We start from the raw sequence: 16778 nt of genomic DNA, 5'->3' as shown, positions 1-16778 counted from the left end.
TTAATTGACCCATTTATTTATTGGATGCTATCATCCCTAATTTAAATTTACATTTATTTATTTTGTGTGTGTATCATAGAACATGTGTGTGGAGATGTCAAAGGACAACTTATCATCCCTAATTTAAATTACGTTTATTTATTTTGTGTGTATATCAGGTATATGTGTGTCATAGGTATCGGTGTGTGGGGAGGTCAAAGGACAACTTGGCAGAGGCGGGAGCAGGTTTTATTCTTCTAGCACTCAAGTCGACTGCCTTGGTCAGAAGCTTGGAAGTAAGCACCTTTTTCTACTGAGCTACCTTGCTGGCTGCCACTACAGTGATTTTCTTTTTTCTTTTTTAACAATGAATGGATTAAAGAGAAGATGCAAATTACAGTTGCCTAAAGACTACATGTGTGAAATGTGTGTTCATAATATATACATGTGAAATACAGACATAAATTAAGTTGAAATTAGGGGTCACACTCAGGCAGCAGCTTTGCCATCTGTAGGCTCCCTCTAGCAGAAGAAAGGGAGTGAGAAGCCAGCTTTCTCTAGCAAAGTAGGCTTTAGCTGTCCTGAGGTAATGGGGCCGTGAACAGGTCCCAGCAATCACCTCTTTTTCAGACTTATTTCTAAGCCTGTAACTCTAATGTTATCTAAGCCAAGGGAATGCTGCCCTTTTCCTGGTCAATACCATTTTCCATGTAACCACGGGATGCTACGGTGACCAACCCTCCGTATGTGGAGATGGATGGGTTTCCCAACACGAGATTTCAGAGCTAAGAGTAGGAATGCTCTAAACAGACCAGGATGAATTGGTTTCTTTAGTAAAAACTAGTGAATGTGCAATGCCACTTAGAGTCTCTCTGCTTGTGCAGATGGACCTGCTCCTTCTGGAATGTTCTTTCTCCTCATCTTCATTTAGTTGACTAAGACTGGCCTCTCTGTCCCCTGTAACCTCCTTCCTCTGGGCCTTCATAGTTGCTCTTTGACCTGTCACACGTGATAACCATGTCTTGTGTCTTCCCTGCTTTTTCTAACTGTCTCCCGAGCTCCTTGGAGGGCTTTCCCTCAATTAAAAAAACAGATGAAACATTTTTGACAGACACAAATAGGACAAGTTGCCCAATTAACCACTGTACGCCCCCACAGTGCAGACGCAGCAATGATCAATGCTCATTCATCTTACAAATTTGTTTCCCTCTTGCTCACTGTTTGGTTTTTTAGTTGAAGCAAATGTCACTCATCTCTTCCAAGCATCGTAGCAAGTAGAGATGTTTATGCCACACAGGTCAAAGTGTCCCTCCTTCCTTTTTCTGCTTTAAAAAAAAAAAAAAACTGTAACTACAAGCCCCTTGGAATCATACAAGGAGTTGGAATATTCCTTCATTACACACTCACTCAGCACTCAGGTGTGTACAATTGTCACTTTTTGTTTTTGGAGGCAGGGTCTGTCTGCACTCGGATTGTCCTGGTTGTCTCACTCTGTAGACCAGGCTGGGCTTCAATTCACAGAGACCTGCCTGCCTCTGCCTTCCAAGTGCTGGCATTAAAGGTGTGCACCACCACCATATGGCTCGACAGAGACGCTCCCACCATCAGGAGTCTCTTTCCTTCTCCCTGCCTCTTATTTATGAAGGATATCAAGTCTTTTGACTTAGGACACTTCTCATATCATATCATAGCTCCCCCCCTTAAAGAATTCATTTGCTTTATGAAATTACTAACATATGCACCCATTTTGTACAACACAATGCTTTGAAACACACGTATATAGGATGGATAAATTGACCTACTGGGGTGTCCCAGTTCCTACCTCTCCTTTCTTTAAACATTTTTCTACTCTTCCCAGTCTATCTCTCGTCCGTCCTCTTTCTCTGCTTCTGCCTGGCGCTCCGCACACCTGACAATTCTCAACCCGTCTTAAGTTCCTAGAAGAACACTCCAGGGGGATAAAGCCCCTCCTCAGCACTGTGAGCGGAGCAGATGGTGTGAGACAGCATCCAGCTGGGCCCCGCCTGGGGAAAAAAGGGGCGCAAAAGCAACAAAGGAAATTTTATCATGGGGAGAAGTCCTCTGAGGACAGGACGAATAAACCACAAGTAGAGCTGGTAAGAAAAGAGGTGGAAAGGCGGGACGGGAAGCACCGTTTTGTTTTGTTTTGTTTGGGGAGGGATGCGGTTCCCAGGCCGATCTTATCTGCTAGGACCTGTCCTTTCAGCGGCTAGGGCCTGTCCGAGGCTCCGGAAAAGGCTGGGCTGGGTGGTGTTCCAAGTCGAAGGGCCAGGCCTGGAGGAGCAGGAGGGCGGAGGTAGCCCGCTCCTGGGGTGTGGCTGCCATCTAGTGGTGAGTTGCGGGTCGAGCCGCTTTCTGAAGTCTACTTTGAATTTTCCTAGGTCAATCTAGTTTAGTAATTCACCCTGGATCTGATATTAGAAAATCCAATTTCACGGTCTGTGTTGACAGATCATTGCAGAAATACTTCCCACAATTTGAAGATTTTAGAGAATTAAGACTTTCTAACCTTTGGACCACTTAAAGGATTTACGTATTTGCACATTCATCTTGCGGTGTGTGGGGTCTCAATTAACTGTGAGATTTCATGGAGGGTAGAACATTCTAATAAGACTATACAAGCTTTAGAGGATGTCAGATGTCAAGGTCCAGACACCCGACTTAACTGAGAGGTAGTTAGCAGGAGGGCTCAAAGATGGACTTAGGATGAAGCTGGAGTTGTAACCAGCAGCCAGGCTTCCCCGGACCTTACAGGCTGTGCTATAGTACGAGAGAATCTTAATGTTCTCTTCCACGCGTGCGTGACTAAACTGTTGCAAAGGCGCTTTTCCCTGGGTATAAGATACAGTGGTGACAACAGTTTTGGAGGTTTAGTGTAGAGGGTCGTAATAGGTGTAACCAGGAAGGAGGGTGTGCTGGGTAAGAGCTGACCGTAATTTCTTTTGTTGTCCAAGATACCCTGGACGGACAGAGCTTGATTTAGATGTTATGGGTGTGTCTGGCTCAAGATTACATGCCTCAAGGGCTGAAGATGCTGCTGTGGTTTGGATGTGCCCCGAAGGGTTTGTGACTTGGAAACTTGGTCTCTAGTGTGGCAGTGCTAAGAGGCGGGGCCTAGCGGCGTGCTGCTAGGTCCTTGTGAGCCCTGTGCTTGGAAAGGATCAATGCGTTTCTTGGGGAACATGGTTAGCTCTTGGGAGATAACAGCAGGGCTAGAGTGGCTGTTCCTCCCTCTCTGGCTTCTGGTTTGCCATGTGATCTCTCGTATGTGTTCCTGTCGTTCTTTCTTCCAGCATATTGTAATGTAACCCGGCCCTTAACAGAGTCTGAGTTGATGGGGAAACATCCAGTGATCTTGGAGACCATGCTGCCCTGCCTTCTGAGAGCTCTATAAGCCATCTCAGAGACAAGCCTCCACCTTCACATCTGCTAATAGATGCTGCACATGCTCAGTTCTGGATCTTTCTGTGTCAAAGACTTCTGGGGTCCACCGGCTAACTCTTTTCTCTCTCCAACATTACTATTTTGTTTAGGAAAATAAAATATTTATTTGGACAAATAGTCTCGTCTGAAGTAAGAAAAAAAAAAACAACATGTCTGTGACTAAACTTGTTTATTTCACATTCTCTAATAACCTTTGTCAAGTGTTCAGTCAGCCAAGGCTTCTCCTTTTAAATGTCAATACCTAAACATTCCTGTCTTGGGTGTGGCCTCTCGGAGGGCCTTGTCAAGGCTATCTGCAGTTGGGCTGGCAAAGAGAGAAGTCCTATTACAAGGGAAGAATGTTTGGAGAGGCATGTATACATCTTTTTGGCCAAAGCTAGAAGTAGTGTCTAGCTCATCTTTTCACACTATATTAGAGATTTTAGTCACATGACCACATCCACTTGCAAGGGTGATGGGAAATGTAGTCTGGCTGTGCACTCAGAGAGAAGGCAATTAGGTCTTGATGGAAACTACCATTGTCTACCACAGTGTTGACCAAAGCCAGTATCTCATAGTCCTGCTTTGCAATACTTTTCTATTACTCTGTAACAAGCTATCTTTAAACGTAGCATAGTAGCACAATAAAAGTTTATCATTTCACATAGACTTTGTGAGTGAAGAAATAGAGTAGCTTTCCTGGTGGTTTCTGGCTCAGGATCACTCAGGAAGTTATGGCCAAAATGGCAGCCTAGGCTCTGTGCCCTCCAAACTTATCTGAGGCATTGGATGTACTCCAGGGGCCCGGAGAGTTCTTGCAGCTCGCTTTGCGCTGAAGGAGCTGATCTAGAGAGAAGGAAGGTGTTTTTCGTTGCCAAGGCCTAGCAGTCACACACCACTATTTCTACTCATCTTAGTTATTAGTAACATGTGGTACTCAACATGATATGTGTGTAGGGGGGGTTGTGGGGAGGGTAGGCTCCACCTTTCAGAAGCAGGTTTGTATAAGAACTTACGGATGAACTTAAAAATCAACATGTTTTCTAATTTTATTATAATTTATTTAACTTTATTTTATGTGCATTGGTGTGAAGGTGTCAGATCCCCTGGAACTGGAGTTACAGACAGTTGTGAGCTGCCACGTGGGGGCTGGGAATTAAACCAGGGTCCTCTGAAAGAGGAACCAGAGCTCTTAACCTCTGAGCCATCTCTCCAGCCCCAAATCAACAAGATTTTACGGAAAGGGATGACATGGGAGGGTATTTCAAAACTTGAATTCTTGGAATATTTGCTGTGTGAGTCCATTTTTCTGCCACTATAACTGAGTGTCACAGACTGGGTAGTTTACCAAGGAGAGATGTCTTGGCTAAGAAGTTCTGAGTTGTCCAAGGGTATGATGCTGCTTCTGATGAGGGCTTCCATGCCAAGTCCTAATGTGGCTGGGTCAAGTGAGAGTTGAGAGTCTGAGAGAGAAAACGAATTGAACTCTATCTTTGTCTTAGGAGCTTCCTCCCAGGATGATGCTGCACTGGTTTATATGAAAGGATGGAGCCCTCATGAGCTCGCCGTCTCTTCAAGTCCCCACCTCTTGATAATAGTAGAGTGACAGCTAAATTCCAGCACGAGTCTGGGAAGAGAGGTTGAAAGTGCAGCGTCCGCTTTTCCTACCCTCCTCTTTCTCGTTGCTTTGGCTGTGAGTGTGAATATTATCACCACAGTGGACACCTGGGGACAATGGAGGAGTCTTAAGAATGGAATTAACCACTAAAGAGAGTCAACCAGAAAATGCATGGAACCGAGGATGCTGGTGGCATTTTTACAGCCACCCTGATAGCCCTGCCGGGTCTTCCATTTCTAGACTAAATGATAGGAAAGGATGAAATGATAGGAAAGGGTGAAGGGTCATCTTATTCAAACCAGTGTATTTGTCTTAGTCAGGGTTTCTATTGCTGCCATGAAATACTATGACCAAAAACAAGTTGGGAGGAAAGGGTTTGTTCAGCTTACACTTCCACATTGGAGTCCACCATTGTGAAGGAAGCCAGGACAGGAACTCAAGCAGGGTGAGGAACCTGGAGGCAGGAACTGATGCAGAGGCCATGGAGGAGAGCTGGTTATCAACTTGCTCATCATAGCTTGCTCAGCCTGCTTATAGAACCCAGGACCACCAGCCCAAGAGGGGCCCCACCCACAGTGAGCTGGGTCCTCCCCCATCAATCACTAATTAAGAAAATACTCTACAGTTGGATCATACAGAGGAATTTTCTCAATTGAGGTTTCCTCCTTTTTGGTGACATTAGCTTGTGTCAAGTTGCTATAAAACCATAGAATTCTTTAAGGGGAATGTCTGTTACCTAGACTCTCATTGATGCGGCCACAATGTGCCAGGACAGACTCTGGGGAAGCCCATTTGATGAGAAATAGTTACTCACTGTTCCTAAGAGTTACAGGCGTATATGCCGAGAAGCATACAACAGAAAGGGGGTGCTCTTTTTACACAATACAGAGAACACAATGTTGTACAGGGGACTCAACCTATGGAATGAAGCCACATAGACCTGGGATTTTTAGTATGTAATCTATACTGCTTTACATGTGTGCTTAGAACAGAGTGGAAGGTATTCAACAATATGGGTTCAGTGAACAAAACAGCTACCACACATCTTCAAGTGGAAAAGAAAAAGACTAGAAATTAAAGGAGTCTTCTACTGCCTTCTCCAGTTTTTGGCCAGGCTGGAGGACAAAGCCAGTTGGTTGGGGTGCTTAGGAACTTCACTCAACAGTTGGAGGTAAGCTGGGTGTCCTATCCAAGCCTATTCAAATATCTTTATTGATTGCTGTTTTTTTGAGATGGTCCCTCTATGTAGCCCAGGCTAACCTTCCACCTGCTGTCATCCCGAATCCACCTCCCAAATGCTGGGATTGCAGATGTGCAGTGCCACACCTAGTTTGTGTCATCTCTCTGAGATTGCTTTCAAAGTACACAGGTTGATTTTTGGCATTTAATCTGGCTCAAAAATCCCTCTCCTGGAAATCAGAAGAGCAATTCAGGACAATGTGGTGGGAGTACTAACCTACTTAATTAACGAGGCCATTTGTTTTGCTCAGCATCTCATCACTGCTGAGGGTAGGACTTCTTACTGAGCATTACAGCCCAAAGGACGGGCTGGGCCTTTTCTGCTTAGCCTTTACAGTCTCCATCCCACCATGCAGGACCATTAGCCAGTTCTAATTGACATTCACGCGTCCTTTCGCAAAATTTCTCTGTGGACCTATCTGAATCAAGCTGTCCTCCCTGGTGGAGTTTTCAAAATAGATTAGACAATGTCAGCCAAGTTCCAGACTCTTGTTGTAAGTATAGCAATGAAATTAATAGGGACAATGTCCTGCCTACTCCCCCGAATTTATAGAGGATGAGGACTGGGACCTGATGGCTATGTCTGCCAAGCCAGTGATGGATCCACACTCTCTGTTTCTGTATAGTCCAAGTAGGTAGACCTGGAAATATAGAGCCATGCTGGATCCTTTCTTTATGCCTACAAGCTTCACCAAGGCCCTAAGAAGTCTAATTGAGGTTAAAACAATGTTTCTAAAAACAGAAAGAAAAATTCACTAAGTCTTTCCCAAGGTCACATTAAGTCATTGATTTCATTAGAACACCTCTGTGCTTACATCGTTATTATTTAATATGGGCATATCTTGGTGTGTTCACTGTGCTATGAGGTTGGAAGACCCCAGACTTGAAGATTGTATCTTTGCAAATACCCAAATGGCCATAAGTGTGCTTGCTTCTTGAAATACAGTGTGATGGTTAATCTCTCAGTTGTCAACTTGATGAGGTCTAGAATCACCTGGGAGAGGGTCCTCTGGGCATGCCTGATGTGGATTAGACTGATTAGGTTAATTGAGTTGGGCAACACCATTCCTTGTAATGGGATCTGTGACTGTAGAAAAAAAAGAGAAACTGATCTGATCACAAGTATTCATGGTTCTCTGCTTCCTGGTTTCAGATGCAATGTGACCAGTGGCTTCAATTTCCTGCTTCTTTGCCCTCACCCGGGACTGGGGGTGTCTTAGGATTTTATTGCTGTGAAGAGACATCATGACCATGGCAACTCTTATTTATTTATTTGTTTGTTTGTTTGTTTGTTTGTTTTTTGAGACAGGGTTTCTCTGTGTAGCTTTGGAGCCTTTCCTGGAACTCACTCTGTAGCCTAGCCTGGTCTCGAACTCACAGAGATCCACCTGCTCCTGCCTCCTGAGTGCTGGCATTAAAGGCATGCACCACCATCTCCCAGCTTCCATGGCAACTTTTATAAGGAAAACATTTAACTGAGGGAGTTCAATTACAGTTTCAGAGGTTCAGTTCGTTATCATCATGACAGGGAGCATTGGCATGTGCAGGCAGACATGTGCTGGAGAAGCTGAAAGTTCTACATCTTGCAGGCAACAGGAAGTTGACTGAGACACACTAAGGGAACCTGGGGCAAAAGAGACCTCAAAGTCCGCCCCCACAGTGACACACTTCCTCTAACAAGGCCATACCTACTCCAACAAAGCCACATCTCCTAATAGTGCCATTCTCGATGAGGTTATGGGGGCCAATTAGATTCAAACTACCACATTCCACTCCTTGGCTCCCCTAAGCTTGTAACAATATCACAATGCAAAATGCACTTAGTCCAACTTCAAAAGTCCCCATAGCCAATATAGTCTCAACAGCGTCTAAAAGCCAAAGTTCAAAGTCTCTTCTGAGATGCATGCAATCTCTTTAATGTAATCCCCTATCAAATCAAAATCAGAAAACAGATCACATATTTCCAACATGTAATGGCACAGGATATACATTACCATTCCAAAACATAGAGAAAGGAGAATAGTGGAAATAATGGACCAAAGCAAGACAGAAAACAAACCAGCTGGACAAACTCCAAACTCTGCATCTCCATGTCTGATGTCCAAATGCTCTTCAGATCTCTAGCTCTGTTGACTGAAAAAACACTTCTTTCTCTTGGGCTGGTTCCACTGCCTATTAGCAGCTTTCCTCAGCAGGTATCCCATAACTATGACAACTCTAACTTAATCTTGGGTTCTCCAAGGCAATCCAGGTTTCAACTTCACAACCTCACACATTGGTCTCTCTAGGCCTCCATTCTGAGACACCCCTGATACATGCCTGGCCTCAGTAGCTTTATTTTTATAACTCCTTTCTTCTATCTTTAACTCTAAATCCAGAACCACATGGCCAAAGATGCCAGGTTCTGCTGCTTGCTGGGGCTGGAACTGCCCCCCCTGTTCAATTACATCTTCAACAACTTTGTCTTTCACTGCATAAGCTTGGCTGTCCTGAAAAGTGCTCTGTAGATCAGGCTGGCTTCAAACTCAGAGATCTGCCAGTCTTTGCCTCTAGAGTGCTGGTATTAAAGGCATGCCCCACCACACCTGGCTCTAAGCTTTCTTTAGTTCCTTTAGTTGGAAACTTAGCTGGGTGGGATCTTGCCCTGAGGTCACCACTACCTTTATTCCATTTCTGAATCCATTTACCTCTTTGAACACAGAATTTAGCTCCATTCTACTTTGTGGTGCTCTTTTTCTCCTCAAATATTTTCCCTTGCTCAGCTTGCTCCTTTTCCTTATATATCTTCATCAGATTACCACTAATAGCCACATGACAAAGCCTATACTAGGCTGTTTTGAGATTTCCTCTGCCAACGGAATTAATCCAAAACTCTTCACTTTAGCCTCCGGCAGACAAGGGCAAAAGGCAGTAACTTTCTTCACCAACATATTGCAAGAATGATCTCTAGGCAACATCCTAAAATTCTTCTCCTCTGAAACCTCACATTTTACCCCACAGTTTATCAAATCAGTATCACTGTCTTCAATGCTCCTACTAGTATGGCCCATGAAGTAGCACTTAAAACGTTCAACTGCTTTTCTAATCCAAAATCCCAAAGTCCATATGGCTCCAAACAAAAACATGGTCAGGCCTATCACAGCAAAAGGTACCAACTTCAGGGGATGAAAATAAACCCACATTCCTTAAGTTACTTTTATCACATCAACAGGGAAAGGAACCAAGTCATACAGGAATAGATATGCTAAAACTCCCTGGAGCCTCAATGCCTTCTCTGATTTCTGTAACTTTTTGTTTCTGCCTGCCTGATAATTCTCTGGCTCAAGGGACTGAACTAATTGAATGAAGACAGTGGTGTGAATGTCCAGGAGTTGCTCTTTCTGATCCTCTGTCACTTCTGTGATGAAACACCATGACCAAAGCAATGTGGGAAGGAAAGGGTTTATTTGGCTTACCATTCCTCATCACAGTCCACCATCAAAGGAAGTCAGAACAGGAACTCAAGCAGAGCAGGAACCTGGAGGCAGGAGCTGTTGCAGAGGCCATGGAGGGATGCTGCCTCCTGACTTGCCCTCATGGTTTGCTCAACCTGCTTTCTTATAGAACCCAGGACTCCCAGCCCAGGGATGGCACCTCCCACCATGGGCTGAGCCCTCCCACATTGATCACTAATTTTAAAAATGCCCTACAGACGGATCTCATGGAGGCATTTTCTCACTTGAGGCTCCCTCCTTTTTGATGACGCTAGTTGTGTCAAGTTGATATAAAACAGCTGGTACAGGTAGAGAGATCATACAGACCTCAACAACGCCAGCAACTCCCCAGAGACCTCCACAGCTGAAGACTTTAGATTAGCCTTACAAGTCCTTTAACTATGACTACTTATTCATAACTTAGCTTAAAGTACTTCTGAATTAATATTATGGGTCCATAATATTTGTCAATTAATCACATCTGGAATAATGTAGACTACATCTTAACACTTGAGGTGTTTCCCATCATCAACAATAGTTCTCCAGTTCTCCAGGTACCACTGAGGGTCTAGATTTCTTTCAATTCTGGTGTTAACCACCTTAAAACCTTAAAGAGTCCCCACTCACATGCCAACCACAAGTCTGGGCCACTGGTACTTTGACTGACTAGTTCTTTTTTTTATTTCATTTTTTCAATTAAAAATTGAAATTAAAATATAATTATATAAATTCTCCCCTTGACTGGTCAATTCTAAATTGGGAGTTCCTATTGTTCTCGGATACTTTGCTAGAATGGGTCAAACAACGCAGAGGAACTCTTTATTTATGTTTACATATTTATTGATATTACATATCAACTCAGGTTCCGATGTAGAGGTGGGATAATGAGGTAGGCTGAGGACCTCCATGACTCAGAGTGTATCAGTCATCCTCAGGGTTTGTCAGTCATCATCTTCAGGGTGTGTCTCTCTCTCAGCAATTGCAAGGTCACTAACTGGGAAGCTCTCTGAATCCCACTGGTCAGACATTGTATGTGTGTATGCATGCATGTATGTGTGTATTTGTGTAGTGTGTGCATGCATGCCCAAGTGTGTAGCAAAGGGGCTGTGGCTCTCAAACATCAGCCTGTATCAGAGTCCTCTGGCAGGCTATTAAAACAGAATTGCTGGGGTCTGGGGTGAGGTAGGGTAGGAGGCTGGGAGGGTGCAGTTTGTCTACTCCGAAGCCTCTTTCAAAAGGTAAGCCAGATGAAAGTGCAGATGCCCCCCACCTCAGGACAAACTCACAGCCCTACTCAGTCATAAATACTAGTGTCCCAGAGCTTCAGATCCTTTCACAGGAGTGGATGGCACAGTCATTTCCTAGGTGACTGTGGTAGACAGGTCAGTGGAGGAGAGGAATCCCATTTTGTTACACTATGTGCCTTGGAGAGCAGTGGCCAGGCACTGTTGTGAGAGAGAATCTATCCTTAAAAACTAAGCTTCCTCAGAGGCCTGAGACCAGGGAGCAAGGAAAAGCCCAGAGAGGCTGTTGTAGAGAAAGGAGGGTCCACTCTGATGGGCCACAGGAGGCTGACTCTAGAAAGGATGTACACAGGAGAGATAGATAGTCCAATGGACCAGAATAGACACCACCAACTGAGCATTACCTGAAGTCTGATGGATCTGAGCTTTAGGCAGGTGGACCAATCAGTTTCTGGAGTTACTTATCCGTTGTTCACTGTTTTACCAATGGTGTCCAAGATGTTCTCGTTCTCCAAAGCTGCATTCCTCCCCTTGGGTGATGAAAATCAGGAGACCATTAAAGTAGGGAGGCAGGTCCTCTGCCTAAACTGACCTCAGTAATGTGGTTGCCTCCACACTCCTAGTACACCCAGGAGATGCCTCTTAGCTAAAACAACCTTCTCTGGGGGCATGGCAAAGAAGGGTTAGATTCTGTTCAGTTTACAGACTGTAGAACTGAGTGTGGCCACCAGAGGGCGATGATCCACTGTAGTAGTGGCAGACGTCAAAAACTGGTCCAATAGTCCACAGTTCATTTTCCTTCCTCATCCAAGCACAACTATTGGTCTCCATGCTGTGAGGAAGCAGCTCTTTCAACATCCCATTTTTAAAATCTCCTTTTGCCTACATGTATGGCAGAATTTTTATTCTATCGTAGCTTTGCACTTTTGATGTCTTTATTCCCCTTCATACATTCAGATAATGTTACTTATGCATTTTTTCATCCTTAGGCAACGTTTTCTGTTTCTTAATTTTTTTTCCCTCCCCCATGTGTCTTCTCCTCCTCACTTACTTTGAATAGCATTTTCACTTTACTTTGATTGGCTCCAAAAAATACCATTATACTTTTTTTTTTTTTTTTTTTTTTTTTTTTGAGACAGGGTGTCACTGTGTAGCTTTGGCACCTTTCCTGAATCTCGTTCTATAGTCCAGGCTGGCCTCAAACTTACAGAGATAACTTACAGAGATCCGCCTGCCTCTACTTCCCGAGTGCTGGTATTAAAGGCATGAGCCACCACCATTCAGCTCCATTATGCTTTTAAACATTATTCTTTCTTATATTCATCTAATTTTGATTTTGAAATTTTACAATTGGAAATTTTTTAAAAAAGATTTATTTATCTTAATTTTATGTGTTTTAGTGTTTTGTTTACATATATCTCTGTGGACCATGTTCATTCAGTGCTCTCAGAGTCCAGAAGAGGGCATCAGATCCCCTGGAACTGGAGTTCGAGTTCACTTGTGAGCCATCATGTGGATGCTAGGAATTGAACACAGGCCTTCTGGAAGAGTAGCCAGTGCTTTTAACTGTTGAGCCATCTCTCCAGACCCCTGTACACTTCGGATATATATATACAGTACTTGGAATTGAACCCAGGTCTTTGGACATGCTAAGCAAGTGCTCTAGGACTGAATTGCACCCATACCTGGGAAACATTTCCCTTTAAAGATTTATTTATCTATATTTTATATGTACAGGTCTGTGTAGATGTCTTTGGAGGGCAAAAGAGGGCATGGAGTTACAGGCACTTGTGCACCATTTGACGTGGGTGCTGGCCACTGAACCCGGGTCCTTTAGAAGAGCAGACAGTGCTCTTAACCCCTGAGCCATCTCCCCAGCCCAGGGAAGTATTTCATTGTTGTTGCGACTCTACCAAGCAGAAGGAAAACAAAACAAAACAAACAAACAAACAAAAACCAGTGCTAAATGACAGGCTGAAGATACAGTACACCCAAATGTTAACACAGAAAAAGTAAATGAGCTTGATCATAACATCCAGGAACTCTGAGATAAGAGCAAGAGAGCACACTGAAGAATCCATGGGCTGAAAGAAGGCACTTAAAGAAATACTAAAGACAAAGAGAATCTAGTCAGTGAAACTATGGCAGAAGATTTCATCAATCTAGAGAAAGAAATAGACATTCAAGGGTAAGAAGCATTTAAAACCCCAAATAGATGTGAGCAGAGAAGAACCTCCCCACAGCATATGATAGTCAAGATGACGAAATACAACACAAGGAAACAACACAGAAAGCTGTAAGGTGGCGTGCCAACTCGTCTATGCAGGCAGAGCCAGAAGAATAGCATCAGATTGCTTGTTAGCGACCCTCAAAGCCAGAGAAAGATGATGATATAAATCTTTCAGATCCTTAAAGTAAATAGCTATCAACCTAGATTGCTATATCCAGCAAAGCTACCTTTTTTTTGTTTGTTTGTTTTGTTTTGTTTTTGTTTTTGGTTTTGGTTTTTCGAGACAGGGTTTCTCTGTGTAGCTTTGCGCCTTTCCTGGAACTCTCTTTGGAGACCAGGCTGGCCTTGAACTCACAGGGATCCTCCTGGCTCTGCCTCCCGAGTGCTGGGATTAAAGGCTTGCACCACCACCACCGCCCGGCCAGCAAAGCTACCTTTTAAAATTGATGGAGAAATAAGGACATGTCAAGTCAAACACAAGCCAAGGCAGTTCAAAACACTACCAAGCCATCGCTGCAGATGATACCTAAAGGAATACTATACACAGAGAAGGAAGACAGTCTGAGTCCTAAGAGCACAGGGAAGAAAAAATTTCAAGTGAGGAATGACTGAACAAGGGAGAACTAAGAATGAATACATTATGATCAATACACCAAACAGGCAAAACCCTAACACTACTGGAGAGGAAAAAAAAATCCCGTCAACCAGAAAAACGACCAACAAAATTACAGGGACTATAAGAGACTTCTCCGTACTAACCATAAATGTAAGTGGCCACAACTCATCAATAAAGAGATACAAATTCCTGACTGGATAAAAAAGCTGTATTAAGCCGGGCGGTGGTGGCGCACGCCTTTAATCCCAGCACTCGGGAGGCAGAGCCAGGTGGATCGCTGTGAGTTCGAGGCCAGCCTGGGCTACCAAGTGAGCTCCAGGAAAGGCGCAAAGCTACACAGAGAAACCCTGTCTCAAAAAAAAAAAAAAAAAAAAGCTGTATTCAACCTCTGCTGTCACCAAGATACATATCTTACTAGAAACAGACAAAGGATGGGAAAAAATTCTGTCAAAAGAACCAAAACCAAAATTACTGTGTCTTAGGTAAGGTTTGTATTGCTGTGATTAAAACACCAGGACCATAAGCAACTTGGGGAGAAAAGCTTTATTTTATCCTAGAGCTTGCAGTCCTAGATTTCAATACAATAATGCTAGGTGATTCTAATACTCCACTTTCAACTCTAGACAGATCATCCAAACTGAAAATTAACAAAGAAACCTCAGAATGAAGCTAAATATAGGTTCCCATGGACTTAAGAAACAATGTATTTCAGCAGCCGTGGACTCTTCTCAAAAATAGATGACAGTTTAGGTCTTAAAATAAGCCTCAATAAATAGAAAAGAACCAAAATATTCTCTTGTATCTTATCAGATCCCCCGTTCAAAAAAGTAGAAATCACCGGGAGGTGGTGGTGGTGGTGGTGGTGGTGGTGGTGGTGGTGGTGGTGGCACACGCCTTTAATCCCAGCACTCAAGAAGCAGAGGCAGGTGGATCTCTGTGAATTCAAGGTCAGTCTGGTCTACAGAGCGAGTTCCAGGACAACCAGGGCTGTTATACAGAGAAGTCCTATTTTGCAGGGTAGAGGGTGGGGGGTTGGGGAATAGAAATCAACAGCAAGAAAAATTATTGGTTAAAAAGAATTGTTAGTCAAGAAACTAGAACAATACATGGAGACTGAACAAGATACTCTTGAATGACCACTGAGTCATCAAAATCAGGGAATTGGGGATAAATTTCAAAAGTTCCTAGAATAAATTGAAAAAGAAAGCACAATCTACCGGAGCCTCTGAGACAAAGCAAAACCAGTTGTAGAAGGGGATGGAGAGAAGTCGCAGAGGCTAAGAGCACAGGCTGCTCTTCAAGAGGACCTGGGTTTGCTTTTTCAACATTCACATGGCAGCTCACAACTGTGTATAACTCCAGTTCCAGGGTATCCAGTGCTCTCTTCTGGCCTCCAGAAGCACTGCATGCATGTAGTACAGAGACATACATGCAGACAAAACACCACTACACATAAAATAAACAAGCATAAGTCTTTTGAGAAAAGAGGATGGTTTATAGATATGAGTGCTTGGATTGGTCATGGTTTTCTGTAGTGGTCTCCATCTGTTGCAAAGAAGATTTTTCTTGATGATCAGTGAAGACTACACTTCCCTGTGGGTATAAGTGGGTATTGTTTTTAATAAATACTTTTAGTAAAGTAATGATACAAAAACCAGTAGCTTTTTGTGCCGTGATAAGACACCATGATCAGAACTAAACCATAGAAGGAAGGGTTTATTTAGTCTTACAGTTTCAGAGGTAGAGAGTCTTCATAGTGGAGTGTAGCTCAAATCCTAATTGGTCTTATTAATAAAAACCAGGAGTCAGATATCAGGGTGAAAGCTGAAAGAACAGAGAAGCAGAGCAGCCAGCCACTAGAAAGACTTCTTACTTCTAGCAGTCCTCAGACTGAAAGGGGAAACCTCAGCTCCTGTCTCCTCTGGCACCTTATATTCTTCTCTTCACCCAGCCATATCACTTCCTGTCTCCACCTCCCTGGTGCTGTGATTAAAGGCGTGAGATCCCAAGTGCTGGGATCAATGGTATGTGCCACCACTGCCTGACTCTGTTTCTCTTTTAGACTGGATCAATCTTGTGTAGTCGAGGGTGGCCTTGAGCTCATGGAGATCCGTCTGCCTCTGGAGTGCTGGGATTAGAGGTGTGTGCCACCAATGTCTGGCCTTGATGGTTAACTAGTGGCTGGCTTTGCCCTCTGATCTTCAGGTGAGCTTTATTTGTTAGAGCACAAAGTATCACCACAGTGGAGGGGTATGGCAGCAAGCAGTGGATGTGGTAGCTGAATCAGGAAGCTGAGAGCTTGCATTCTTAACCAGGAGCCTGAAGCAGAGAAAGCAAGCTGAGAGTGGTAGGAATCTTTGCAAACCTCAGGGTCTGTCCTCGGTGATGTACTTGCTCCAGGAAGGCCGCGCCACTTAAGACTCAAACAGCTCCACCAACTGAGGACCAAGGGTTCAAATGCCCGAGACTCTGGGGGTTATTTATCATTCAAACCATCACACCACTAATGAACTTGTTGAGGAAGAAATCAGAGGGGAAAACTCCTATTCACAGCAATTACAGACACAGGCACAGACACACAGACACACAGACACACAGACACAGACATACACATAGACACACAGACATACACAGACACATACACACACTCAGACACACAGTCACAGACATACACATAGACACACAGACACAGACACACACACATAAAGGCACACAGAGACACAGACATACACACAGAGACACAGACACACACACAGACATACACACACACAGACACACACATAGATACACACACACACAGGCATATACACAGGCATACACACCCCAAAACAAAAAATAACAGCAAATACCCACAGACAACAAACCAACACCACAAATAAGCCTAACGAAGGTGATACAAGACTCCTGCAATGAAAAGATTAAGACATAGAAAAAA

The sequence above is a fragment of the Peromyscus maniculatus genome, chromosome 8 (genome assembly GCF_049852395.1).
Source record: "Peromyscus maniculatus bairdii isolate BWxNUB_F1_BW_parent chromosome 8, HU_Pman_BW_mat_3.1, whole genome shotgun sequence".
NCBI lineage: Eukaryota > Metazoa > Chordata > Mammalia > Rodentia > Cricetidae > Peromyscus > Peromyscus maniculatus.
This window is presented reverse-complemented; position numbering follows the sequence as displayed.